The 12344-nt window shown below is 41.9% G+C and overlaps 1 protein-coding gene across 2 annotated transcripts in view; it reads right to left on the minus strand.

Annotated features, from left to right (window-relative positions):
* The window catches only part of mgat5 (alpha-1,6-mannosylglycoprotein 6-beta-N-acetylglucosaminyltransferase), a 104363-nt gene extending 93942 nt beyond the window's left edge, over nucleotides 1-10421 (minus strand). For both annotated transcript variants that reach the window (XM_086281539.1, XM_086281538.1), the window contains exon 1: nucleotides 10282-10421. The gene's annotated coding sequence lies outside the window, so the exon portion shown is untranslated. The remainder of the gene's footprint in view (nucleotides 1-10281) is intronic.
* Nucleotides 10422-12344: the final 1923 nt, after the last annotated feature.

Below are 12344 nucleotides of genomic sequence, written 5' to 3' on the forward strand. Positions count from 1 at the left end.
GGATTCATTTTCAATATTTGTCTTAATTCAATTTAGTTACAGTTCATTTTCAGAATGTTTTTTTCTTGTTTCAGCTTTTCAGAAAATCTTTTTGTTCTAGTTCACTATAATAACCCTGCTTCAATGGCCCCGAACTTAAACCTTACAAGTATCAAAAAGAATGAGAAAATTATTAACTGCAAATAGAAATTAGAAATATTTTTATAGTAGTCTGTGCACATGTTAAATGATACACATGGTTAAAATCGGGAACTTTAACATGGAAGTTGAATGGGGATACACGTGGTCCTACAGTTATTAACATCTATGAGATGATTTTTTAGCCCCAGAGGTTGCTGCTTGCATCGTTTTAGTTTAAAAACAAAAAATGACAGACAGAATTTAATTTCCCTTTAAAAACTACATTATGAATGTAAAATTTCATGTGCTAGCTACAGTATATAACAGACTCAGCAAACTGAAGACACACTCAGTTACAAAATATGAAACTGTGTCAATTTTGGAGTCACCACTAGTGGCGCTATCTGCAATTAAGTACCTTCATCATGTATAGCCTGTCCAGCTCTTACAAATGTCTGTTCAGATTAACCAAAGCCCTTATGGTTGCTCTAGGCAGTGTTGGGGAGTAACGGAATACATGTACCGCCGTTACGTATTTAAAATACAAAATATGAGTAACTGTATTCCATTACAGTTACCGTTTAAAAAGGTGGTATTCAGAATACAGTTACTTTGTTGAAATAAATGGATTACACTGCGGTACTTTCCTGTTTCATTTTGTCGCGGGTCAGGACTGTTTGGGTTTTGTTTGACAGCTACGTTCTGTTGTTCCAGGCGGCAGCGTTACGGTTGCCATGGTTACAGGGCGACGCTCTCTCTCTCTCTGCGACTGTGTGTTTCCTGGGTGAGAGAGCACCTTTTCGTTGTTGTTGTTGTTGTTGTTGTTGTGCTAAGCTAACAGGCAGAATGCTACAAGCATAGCTCTAAAGAATGTAGCATCATGGGCAGTGTAGTCCGTGCTGCAGGGAGAATGGACTGCCATACACGTTATGCGTCTGTGAGCGCGAGGAGGGAGAAAAAGGCGAGTGGAAAGGTACGAGTTGTCATCGAGGAAAAACGGGAGCTGGAAGCATGTAAATATAATAATAACCACTGCAGCCAAGAAGAGTGCCTGACGAGCCCAGTTGTAAGTAAGCTATTAAGACTCGACTGTACACCGTGTTCGTGTTTTCCTCCGAAAACAATAAGTTCCGTTGGAGCAGCCTTTCAACGCCTCTCTCTGTCTCTCGCAAGAAAAGTTGACCCACACAACAAAGTAAAGCTATTTTTCGGCTACGAGCCGACAGGGACCCCGCCGTATTAGTCAGAGGTCCCTTTACTACAGTTCGGAGTCGCGGACCTTCAGTAATAGTAATAAATCACACAGCAATAGTACATTCACGTTGTTGTAAAAAGCATGATAATATATTAAGTAATCCAAAGTATTCAGAATACGTTACTGTCATTGAGTAACGTAACGGAATACGTTACAGAATACACAGGGGCGATCGTGGCTCAAGAGTTGGGAGTTCGCCTTGTAATCGGAAGGTTGCCGGTTCGAGCCCCGGCTCGGACAGTCTCGGTCGTTGTGTCCTTGGGCAAGACACTTCACCCGTTGCCTACTGGTGGTGGTCAGAGGGCCCGGTGGCGCCAGTGTCCGGCAGCCTCGCCTCTGTCAGTGCGCCCCAGGGTGGCTGTGGCTACAATGTAGCTTGCCATCACCAGTGTGTGAATGTGTGTGTGAATGGGTGGATGACTGGATATGTAAAGCGCTTTGGGGTCCTTAGGGACTAGTAAAAAGTGCTATATAAATACAGGCCATTTACCATTTACATTTTGGGGCATGTATTCTGTAATCTGTAATGGAATACATTTTAAAAGTAACCTTCCCAACACTGGCTCTAGGTCATAGCAGTATCAAATACAATTGCTTACAATCAGTGCTATCAGTCTAGCCTGGTGCAATCATGGCCAGGAGGTTTATTTTCCCTGCATTCTCTGTAAAGTCACAGGGATTAAGAGTAAAAAAAATTATATCTCATCATTGTCAATCATCTCTGGCTTCACTATCCTTCCACAGGAGTCCCAATCACATTTCTACGTAGCACTCATAATTCTTATTCTCATGTATATATCTCATGTATATCGCATGCACATATCTTTCTTTCTACATAGCACTTTAATTCTTATTGTCTGCACTGAAGCACCGCAGCAATTTCCTAATGTTGTAAACCTCAACATCTGGCAATAAACCCATTCTGATTCTGATTCTGATTCTGATAACCTTTGCCCTCATACGATTATGAACAGGACATGCTGCAAAGCGAGATACAGGCTCCATCCATTTCCTCCACATCTGAGATTAGAGCTGAAAATAACTTCCTTTAAAGTGCAGTTTAGGGGATGTTTCATAAAGGTGAAGCAGACTCAGGGAGGTCTAGATTAATTCCACTGCATTGCTTCAGGCCTAAAATAAAGAGAATTCAACTGAACTGAAAAAAAAGCATACACTAAGAGCTTGTTGCATAAGCACAAAAAGTAGTGAAATATGCTCTAGATGTAGCCTCAGCCATCAATTATTGATCAGCTTTGAAAAAGGATCCATTTTCCCCGTGAATATAAATAGGGTCTTGACTTCTCACATCCAGGTGACCGCAGAGCTCTCAGGTGGTGACAACCAACAGCCTTACTTTGTCTGACTTTTGCGATACACATTCTTTTAGGATTAATGCTATCGTCCAAAGACAGAATTAGTGTTCGTGTTTATTATGATTAAGCACCTAAAAACTAACTGAAATTCCAGAAAAACCTGCACACACACAACTTAGCTGAAGCTCTTCTTGTCCCTTTGACTTTCTAGCCTTTCCTTCCTGCAGACGAGCACTGTCAACAAATATGCCAAATTCAATTGTATAACTAAATGTTGAAAGAAAAAAACATTCAATAGTGAAAATGAAACAAATGAGGGAAAGCAGTACTGATGCAAGCAGTGTGGGGTTGTTGAGTTTCCCTTTGAAGACACTGGGGGTAGATTCAACTTGAGAGAAACGTCCTCAATGGCGACTGAAAATGCAAAGCATTTCTACCAGAACACACTACGCAGCTCCATTGTTAGCAACAAACATGTTTGGAATGAAAAAAGAAAACCATTACAAAAGAAATATCGGCTCATGTATCAGAATATCAGCCTTTAAAGGCATGAAATATTGGTATCTGTATCAAGTTTAAAAAGCCTGTATCGGTTGGGCTAGTCGGTCAAATGAATGTATTTAATGCACAGTGCCAGTTGCCAGCCAGGATATTACAAAGCCACAGACCACAACAGGGAACTGCAGCCCTTCTAATGTGTAGGTAAGGTATAAACATGTTTATGCTGAACTATAACTACTTATCAAAGCAGTTATTATGATTTTTGGTTCTCTTGTGGATTATAATGCAATATTTGAATGATCTGACCCTGTGTCTTTGTTTTGTTTTTTGCTTGGGGGGGGGGTGTAGTTATTGCTGACAGCTCTAATGCAGCCAGGAACTGCTGGAACCTAACGTAGCACCAGCCTGAGGGTCACTTCCACCTGCAGTTTCCTTATTTGGTTTCAGCTGGGTGAAAAACACCACGGACCCAGTCATGGAAAAGTAATGAAATATGAACAGCTGCACAACTTTGACCACAAAATAATGAATCTAAACCAAAGTTTTGACTCACGGATGTTGTGAAACGATCCAGTTGAAATAAAAATCCTCCTTCCAGGCCAATCTCTCTCAGCCTAACACAGTCCTATTTCGACTGTCACCTGGCCAAAGGAGACGTGATCCTGATAATATGATCCTGCTACCATGGAGACCACTGTGACTCTGCATCTTAACTGACTCCTTCACATAAGCTCCACCTCTTAATTATTCATATGGGCCCTCCAGAGAAACAGACCATGCTGCGGCTTTGTCACCTTACTGGTGTGAATCCAGCTTGGAACCAGATATCAGCAGCCAATCCTGGGCTTGGGAGTCGGGCGGGAAGTTTATCTAGGCACCCAGACCAATGTTAATGAGATCTCCATTCAGTCACTTTTTTTTCTTTAGAAGAAAAAACCCACCTTCATGAATAAACAAGGATCAGATTTAATAAGACAAAACTTCAACAGGCTTGAGATGGTGACAGTGAGGCCACCATAGAAGTAGAGAGAAAAGAGAAAGTGATTATTTTTCGATATTTGATTGAGCTTCCAGTGGATCTGCTGATAAGATGTGCGAACACAACCATCTCCATTGTTTTATTTTCAGTATTGCTTGAAATATTATTTACCCATACCTACATATACAATAAGATATTAGTCACATATTTACTAGCTAAGTGCAATGAGTAATTTCAGCAATGTAGGCCTATTCTAATCTGCATATTTACACATGAATGAGTGACTAAACTGTAGAAGTGAATAATAAAAATGCTAATTAGATACATTTCTTTTGCTCAGTTTAAATTAGCTGTTTATGCTTTTCATTATCTTCTGATATATTATATTTAAATGTAATAAGTTACCGTAGTGAATATTCATATTTACCTTGGAAACTGTTTTAAATAATGAGCTCAGACAGTTTTTTCCTACTCTCTGTAAAGAGAACAATGACAGTGAGAGCAGGTATCCCAACTATGGTCATCTCAAGAACACGTCTTTGGCTGTGTGCACAGAAGCCCCACCTGACCTCCGCCAGGGGTAGCTAGTCATTACGAACGTGGCTTTAGCTTGAGTAGTCCTCTCAAACTGCTGGTCTTCTATAGACACCCCGTTATTTTCAGCCAGATGAAACAACAGTCTGTCAGTAACAACGACCCACACTCTCAGTACTTTATTTTGTTGGTGCTGTAAACAGACGAGTTCCAGGTGTAACATTTTTATCAGCTGACATCATGTTGACCAGACAGAACAGACAAGCACTCTCTGTAAGCAGACAGGCAGCCCGTAGCTACCGGCGAACTGCTCGTCTACCAGCACTACCACCGCTGACCCATCATTTCCCATCCACCCATTTTCTTCCACTTATCCAATTCAGGGGTTGCAGCGAACACCTACGGCCAATTTACAATACCAACTTTACCTAATCCATGCATGTCTGTGGATTGTCAGAAGAAGCTGGAGTTCTTACTTATGTCAGCATGTACCGCTCTTCACTCTTTTCCATCTTTACAAATAAGACATATTTGGATTTTTCTGTTAATCAGACAAAACAAGCCATTGGTATCGCCAAAGATGTTGATACCGATAGATACAATTACACAATCTGCTAATATGACACACAATTTGAATTCAATAAAGATACAGACGAAATGCTGAATAACAAGAAAATGTTTGAAAAGAAACACCAGAGTGCCGTTAAGCACCATCGGGTTATCTTTACAGGAAGGGATCGAGCTTGGTGACAGCTCCCTCAGCCATATTTATTCAGAGCTTTGAACAGTGTGCCTGACCTTAAACCTTTATCTCCACACTGAGAAATCTAGGTCCAGCACAGAAGTCTAAATCCAATCAACTGTGATCATAGGCAGCATGGACGGCTGGGAGGACCGTCAGCTGAGACTGAGAATCAGACTGGCCTCCCAAAAGGGAACACAGTGGCTCTCACACAGACTTAAGGAAAAGAAGTAGGTGGTGAGCCACAGATGTGCTTAAAAAGAGGAGGAAAAAAGTCAGAGTAATTAAGATCAGCAGGATGGTAGTAATACGGTGGCAAAACCCAGCAGAAACCCAGTTTGGCTGTTTTATTTATTTACTTTATTTAACGAAGAAGTGAAACTCTTGAGATTAAAAATCTCTTCAGTGGCTTGGCTGACCAAGAGGCTGTCTGTATCCCGAATCCAAAGAGGGGCATGAAAGATGAAGGCTCCGTCTCCCATTCTTCTTCTAAATATCCTAGAAACGACAAATTAACCAGCAGTCTGAGAGTGCTCCCAGTGCACTACTGGGGTGATACAGTAGTATGAAGTCTTTAAGATAAGATGGTGCCTGATTATTCAAGACCTTGTATGTGAGGAAACATGGTCAGGAAACACCTGGGTTACCTTGTTGTGTGTTTTTGCTGCATCATAAACCATGACAGCACCATCTTAGCTGTTGTTGCGATGTCAAAAATGGAGGCTGACCGGGCTAAATCTGGCAATACTTTGTATGCACACACTTTGTGTGCGTACTCTGTGTCTCTAAATATATTTTACAGTCATTGTATATGTTCTTTTAGTAATTGTTCTCTGCGTCCAGCCCCACATCACCAACAACAAAAAAGGTGAAGTCATATCTGCGCTTGGTGGAAACACTGTTGCTGGCCCAAACAAGCCAGCAGCCGACCAATCAACTTGCCCGACAGACTTTTGGCTATAGAGACAGCGGTTACATCGAACCCTAGTATTGTTTAACAATACCTGAAAAAAAAACCCACTAACACCACAAGTACGTGGTAAACAAAGCAGCAGAAAGATGATGCCAGAACCCAAACTCGACCTGTGAATACCCAGAACCTGCAGGGCTGACTTTACAGGAACTGCTCTTTGTGGGCCTGAGCCTTTGCAGCTCAGGCACTACAGACCAGGAAGGACAGGTTCAACAGGCCACAACATGACCTACATGTATGGTAACCACAGGTGGGGTGCTGAAGCTACACAAAGCTCTTCCTTCTTCCTGTTCGTGATGCATACAAGCTTTTTTGTTGTTGTTAATGATTACAAAAACATGGCACACGAAAACATTAAAGTGAGAAAAACATGGAAACACACACCTTAAATTTTACACATGGGCAAATTATCCTCAGCTGACTTAGCTGTTCTATAAATCAAGTGCAGCATTTAAGGGCAATGTTCCAGCATGACATACATACACTAACACGCCTGTACCGACTTTCACTGACTACATTAAAGCTCTAAACCGTAACACTTCACTTTCCCCAACATAAAACTAATCCTTTTTCTGCTCTTCACTCTTAATGCACGGCCAAATCCTCTAAAACCCTTTAAAGATGTCACAAGTGGCAAAATGTCCCCCCTTCCTCTCATTAAAGCTCCAGCAGTGACATTTATGTTGGCAGACAGGTAAAACCAGATTCTCTGGACCATGGTGCACTACTTTTATAATTCCAGGTTTGACAAAACAGGGGAGGGTTATGAATCAGCAGAGCTTACACCAGCCCTTTCACCACCTGTAAAGAAGTGACTGCACTGTGGGAAAGAACCAGTTCAGAGAGGAAATAGCAAAAAAGCTGATAATATAATATGAAAATGTCATTTAATACAATTGGAAATTAGGGATCGCAAAATTCTGGGCCAATACTAATACAACGAAACAACATAACAATATGACCAACAGCCCATGCCAATTTTCTTTTTCTTTTTTCTATTTTCAGTTTTATTATTGCCGCATTTGTTCCGAGGAAAGGAGATAAGAGACTAGAGAAAGTTGATGAGCTCAGTGACTGGTAAATAACAATTAGCAATGCAAAGTGGCCCCGATCTTTGTAGCCATTGAACTATGCAACAAAGTGCAACAAAGAAATTTATAGACAAGGTTTCTATTAGCACGGTGGTTAGCACTGTTGCCGCACAGCAAGAAGGTCCTGAGTTCAATTCTACCATCAGGCCGGGGTCTTTCTGTGTGGAGTTTGCATGTTCTCTCCGTGTTTGCGTGGGTTCTCTCCGGGTACTCCGGCTTCCTCCCACCGTCCAAAGACATGCAGCTTGTGAGGATAGGTTAATTGGATAATCTAAATTGCCACTAGGTGTGAGTGTGAATGGTTGTCTGTCCCTGTGTGTTAGCCCTGCGACAGACTGGCAACCTGTCCAGGGTGTACCCCGCCTTTCGCCCTATGACAGCTGGGATAGGCTCCAGCGACCCTGAAAAGGATAAGCGGAAGCGAATGGATGGATGGTTTCTATTATTTACAAATAATAATAATTGCTATCGCCATCTGGTGGCCTTCAAATACAATTCAGGCTTAAGGCACTTCCATGCTGGCTTTATTTTTCCAACCTGGAAGTTAGGTCCATCTTTCATACCGTGTTTGTGATTAACTGATGTCAGTGAACCACAGAGCCATCAACCAATATGAATATATGCAGGGTATATTGGTGCAACCTACTACAAATGTATTGCTTTCAAGTCTTACTGAAATATATGGAAATACTTCAATTTTGTCTATTGACAGCTTAACTGAACATTGACCGATGTCAGTCAAAAGGGCCACAAGCAGCCAAAAACGATCCTGGATATTGGTACATCCCTGTTGTAAATCCAATCACTTTCAGAGATCTCTGGCTTTTTGGAAACACTGAAAACCAATGTGACACAACAAATAAATGCTGGCCACTGCCACACATTGTTTGCTTAGATACGGATATCAATTAACAAAGCCAATACTGGCCGATATAACAGTGCAGCCCCATTGGAAATCTGATAACTTTCAGAAATCGCTGGCTTTTACCATACTGATTTTTTTAGCTCAGCGATCAGTAGCCAGAAAGCTGGCACACAGCAGAAACACAGGTGTGTTTGTCCTAAGAGAAACAGGAGCCTTTTAATCACAGAAAAGCCAAGTGTTCTATTTTCCCTGTGTGGTTTCCATCATCACCACAGTGCCTCAATCCCTCCATCTTCAGTCCCTCCTTCCTCACCCCTCTGCTGCTTCTGCTGGCTCTCCACTGGAGCCCACCAGAGCACACCCTCCCCTCACACTTGCACACACGCACTCTCCAACGATTTCTTGCCAGTGAAGCATGCCACTGAAGCAAAGCTCCTTTTCCTCAGGATTTATAATCCCAAAGGCTCCAGCAGCAAAAAAAAGCAACTCAAAGAGCTCTTTATAAAGCCAGAGGGCAGTCAGTGGCTCACCTCTGGATGGACACTACTCCCAGCATTAGCTCACAGCGTACAGTCGAGATCATAAGCAGGAAGGAGGTGAGGTTTTGCTGGGTCGCGTCTAATAATACAGGATTTCCTCCCATTCTGGGGGGAAACCGCCAAACTTTTACCACCACACATGTTTAAAGACATCTTTACATCCTTTGTGTAGACAATACAATCACATTTGGGGCCTGCATGATAATAAAGCAGGATGCATTTCATATGATCAAATCAGTGTGTCATAACCTGATTACATGAGGCTACTAATGGGTGCACGCTGAAATGAGTGGCCTGCTCTGGCGAGCTGAGTGCTTGAGCAATGAGCACACAAAGAATCTCTCACTCTCTGTATGTCCTTGTTACCAGGTATGACCAGCTTTGCCTGCCCTGGTATTTTTTCCAGGCATTTCCTTTCATTTTCAAACACCGGTCCTTTTCCGGGCAGCTGATCAAAAACGCAGGTTCTTCCAGAGAAAACGCCGGGGGGGCCCACGGGGCAAGAATTAACACGATTAACTTCCACAGCCTGCTATATCAGCCTGTGTCACCAAAACGCAACATCACCTCGGAGCAGACGCGTCTCCCTCGCTCGTGTCTAACAAGCTGGAATGCCTGGTTACTGTTTCACCGAGTTAAGAAAGTGCTCTTAAAAAACACGAGGAAGTGCAACACAGTGCGAGAAGAACAAGGTCGTCTGTCAGCCACACACCGCGGAATGTTAACGACTCACCTTTGTCCGGTTAACAGCTCCGTGGAGTGAATCAACACGGAGCTCTCCTGGTGAAGTGCAGACAGCTGCTCCGAGGCTGCTTAAATAAACTGTCCTTGACCGAGACATGTTACAATGACCTGAGAGTTGGGCTTTTTGTTATTCCTGAACAGCCTGTTCTCCGTAGTGATGCCATTCGGGCAAAAAGAGCAGCCATCGCCGCCTTCACTGTAACACCGCGTTACTGTAGTTTTAGTTATAAGCTAGCTAAACCGGCAGTGTAATAACAATGGGACCCCTTGCTCGCTGCGGCGATTAACGTCCTGACTCCCCAACTGGCTCGAAAAATCAGCTAGCGTTCACGTTAGCTATTCAGCTCTGTTACCCACCACTGGGCTCGCCTTTTACACATCCAGCTGCCTTTCGTGCCAGCTATCAGGCTATCCTAGCTTTGCTTTGGAATAGGGAGATGCCTAGCTGTCTAGCTTCCTAGCTACGACCACCACACATTTCACAACAAAACAGCCGCAATGACAAGTCGCCCACTCCCGAGCACACAAGGCAAAACACTGCGCCTCTTCTTCCAGCGATATAACCCTAACTACGGGGCAGAAAGCGAGCCCCGAAGCCGTTGCTGTGGGGAAAGACGGGTCTCACCTTTGCAGTGGTTTCTGTCGGCAGCCCGCCGTGATGCTACGAGATGGTTTTAAGGCTTGAGACCCCACATTGAGCGTGCGGAGACGTCGTTATGTTGAATATACCAGAGAGATTCTGGGCACAGCGCACGAGCCTCTGTGTTCGCTCTGCCCACTTGCAAGGCGAATAAGCGCTCAGGGGCCGTCCGCGTGTTACCAGTCCGCGGAAAAACGCACATAACCATAAAACTGTATCGCTACTATTAATACTGCTGCTAATAATAATACTACTGCTAATATATTAATAATACTTATACTAATACCATCACCACCGCTACTACTACTAATAATAATAGTAATAATAATAATAATAATAATAATTATTATTATATTACGTATAATACAGAGAAGGATCTATAGTGAACAAAATGTCAATACACATCAATGCTGCTTTTTATCTATCTTTTCTGATAGTGATTAGCACAACAGATGATCAGGCTTCAAAGAAACATGATATGATTTTATACCACAATTATCTTTTTTGTTTGTTTTTAATGACATTTATGACAGGTGGCAATTCCCTTTAAATGTGACTGTTTAACAGAAAGAAGACACCTATATTAAGATGGTCCCTAACTGCATGCTCCTTTGCTTTATATACGCTCTGTTACAGAGCAATAAAACTTTGTGTTTGCTGCCATCTGCTGGCTGGTAGAAGCCACAGACTGTTCATATCTGGACTGTAAAGCACTCAGTCATCATTACTGTCAATTGCTGCTCCTTCACGGTCCTTTTTGCACATCTGTCCTGCTGTTACATATACAGTGCATTTTCTCATTCAACCGGGATCATACCTTCGAGCAGATACTGATATCAGAATTCAGAAAATTTAAATTTAAAAAATACTGCAATGCAAATAAATTACACTTTTCACTGACCCATGAAAACAGAGAATTTTGATCTAAAGCTTGCGAGAAAGCTGTATTCATCACCTCCAGAGAAAGGCATTTTCAGCCTGAGTGGAAATAAAGTGGGTGGTTGTGCTGTCGTGGAAATGTATTTCCATAAACAAATCAGAGAAAACCTGTTTTGTGTTTTACTGGGAACGTCAGTGCTGTCAATTGTTCACTGATCTTTTGTATGACTAGACCGCAGCATGCGTGATGAAACAGTTTCCAGTGAAAAACCACGAGCCCCAAGGTCAGCCTCTGAGAAAATAGATTTAATATTCAAATAAGCAAGACAGACTACACAGTGGCTTGCAATCATCAGAGAGAAGACAAATATAGTAGTTGATCATTTACAGACATATGAAGTTTAGGTTTTTTTCCCAGCAGCTCTACAGAGATGACATGAAAAATTCACATTCCTATCATATTCAAACATGCATAAATTACTGTACAGACATAGAGCCGAAGGCTGAGGTGACTTGATTCTCACTAAGGCACCCGTGATTAAATCCTCTACCATCAGTGTGCATAAAAGAACTAGCTAAATTTGGTTTATTTAGGTGGTTACTGTCATGTATGATCTTTTTATTACAGGCTGATTTCCCAGACTGAGAGCATTGTTGTTTGTTAATTAGAAAAAGAAAGTTATTGTTGAAAACAAGACTGTAACCTATTAAAAAAGGGCTACAGAGTAAGTATTTGCTGTAAACTACAGTGTGAGGCAATATAACAAGAAAACTATATTAACAAAAGAAAAACAAAGATTTGTAACTTTTTAAGAAAATCTGTCTTGTACTCTGTATATAACTGATCAAATAAATGGTTAATTGCCTTGTTAGAAAAAGGAAGGCCATCACAGCGCTGACGCTGCACCAGTAAAAGACAAACTGCTTTGGCTGAGACACGTTTTTAGCAGTGCTTTCCTCAAACACTCAGGAAAACTGGAAAACACAAAATCATATCAAAATCAACAGGGAAAAAAAAGAAACAAACAAACAGAACAGTTAGATTAACCAATATCCAAGACATTTATGACGCTAAAAATATGATTTTAATTAGTAAGGAGATAATACTTTAGTAGAAATTGGGATAAACACATCTTAACCTCCTAACACTCACTGGCTGTTTGGGGATC

Source organism: Aulonocara sp. 'chitande type north' Nkhata Bay, linkage group LG23 (assembly GCF_057382095.1).
Source record: "Aulonocara sp. 'chitande type north' Nkhata Bay isolate Kocher_YH1m ecotype deep benthic linkage group LG23, A_spYH_male_GT1.1, whole genome shotgun sequence".
Classification (NCBI taxonomy): domain Eukaryota; kingdom Metazoa; phylum Chordata; class Actinopteri; order Cichliformes; family Cichlidae; genus Aulonocara; species Aulonocara sp. 'chitande type north' Nkhata Bay.